This window comes from Ranitomeya imitator, chromosome 9 (assembly GCF_032444005.1).
Source record: "Ranitomeya imitator isolate aRanImi1 chromosome 9, aRanImi1.pri, whole genome shotgun sequence".
In the NCBI taxonomy this organism is placed as follows: Eukaryota; Metazoa; Chordata; class Amphibia; order Anura; family Dendrobatidae; genus Ranitomeya; species Ranitomeya imitator.
Genome location: NC_091290.1, coordinates 26,887,733 through 26,889,530, shown reverse-complemented (window position 1 = coordinate 26,889,530; position 1,798 = coordinate 26,887,733).

The window sequence follows — 1,798 nt, the reverse complement described above, 5'->3', positions numbered from 1 at the left end:
ACAATCTACTAGAGGCGCCCGCCTCTATATATCTAGACCTATAGACCTATATATATATTGACAGCAGTGGAGGACAATGATGATTCCAGCAGACTGTGCCCGTCGCTGAATCAGAATCGTGGTATTTCTACGTCCTTTATGACATCATCGTCGCTGTGCCCGTTGCTGATTGGTCGAGCCACTGTCTGTCTGTCTGTCTATTACACGGCCACTGTGTAATATATACATATAACCCTGCACTGTGTAATATATACATATAGCCCTGCACTGTGCAATGTATACATATAGCCCTGCACTGTGTAATATATACATATAGTCCTGCACTGTTTAATATATACATATAGTCCTGCTCTGTGCAATATATACATATAGCCCTACACTGTGTAATATATACATATAGCCCTGCACTGTGTAATATATACATATAGTCCTGCACTGTGTAATATATACATATAGTCCTGCTCTGTGCAATATATACATATAGTCCTGCTCTGTGCAATATATACATATAGCCCTGCACTGTGTAATATATACATATAGCCCTGCACTGTGTAATATATACATATAGTCCTGCACTGTGCAATATATGCATATAGCCCTGCACTGTGTAATATATGCATATAGCCCTGCACTGTGTAATATATACATATAGTCCTGCACTGTGCAATATATGCATATAGCCCTGCACTGTGTAATATATACATATAGCCCTGCACTGTATAATATATACATATAGTCCTGCACTGTGTAATATATACATATAGTCCTGCACTGTGTAATATATACATATAGCCCTGCACTGTGCAATACATACATATAGCCCTGCACTGTGTAATATATACATATAGCCCTGCACTGTATAATATATACATATAGCCCTGCACTGTGTAATATATACATATAGTCCTGCACTGTGTAATATATACATATAGTCCTGCACTGTGTAATATATACATATAGCCCTGCACTGTGTAATATATACATATAGCCCTGCACTGTGTAATATATACATATAGCCCTGCACTGTGTAATATATACATATAGCCCTGCACTGTGTAATATATACATATAGCCCTGCACTGTGTAATATATACATATAGCCCTGCACTGTATAATATATACATATAGTCCTGCACTGTGTAATATATACATATAGCCCTGCACTGTGCAATACATACATATAGCCCTGCACTGTGTAATATATACATATAGCCCTGCACTCTATATATATAATTGCCTAAGGGTTTTTCCGTCTGTCTGTCTGTCTGTCTGTCTGTCTTTCTGTCTGTCTGTCTGTCTGTCTGTCCTGGAAATCCCGGTTCTCTGATTGGTCGAGGCCGCCAGGCCTCGACCAATCAGAGACCGGCACAGCATCGACGTAGAAATCCCGCGTCTCTGATTGGTCGAGGCTGCCAGGCCTCGACCAATCAGCAACGGGCACAGCGACGATGATGTCATAATGGTTGCCATGGCGACGATGATGTCATAAAGGTTGCCTCGACCAATCAGCAACGGGCACAGTCTGCCGCGAATTCTGGAATCATCATTGTCCATATATTACAGGGACATGCATATTCTAGAATACCCGATGTGTTAGAATCGGGCCACAATCTAGTATATACATATAGTTCTGCACTGTGTAATATATACATATAGCCCTGCACTGTGTAATATATACATATAGCCCTGCACTGTGTAATATATACATATAGTCCTGCACTGTATAATATATACATATAGTCCTGCACTGTGTAATATATACATATAGCCCTGCACTGTGCAATACATACATATAGCC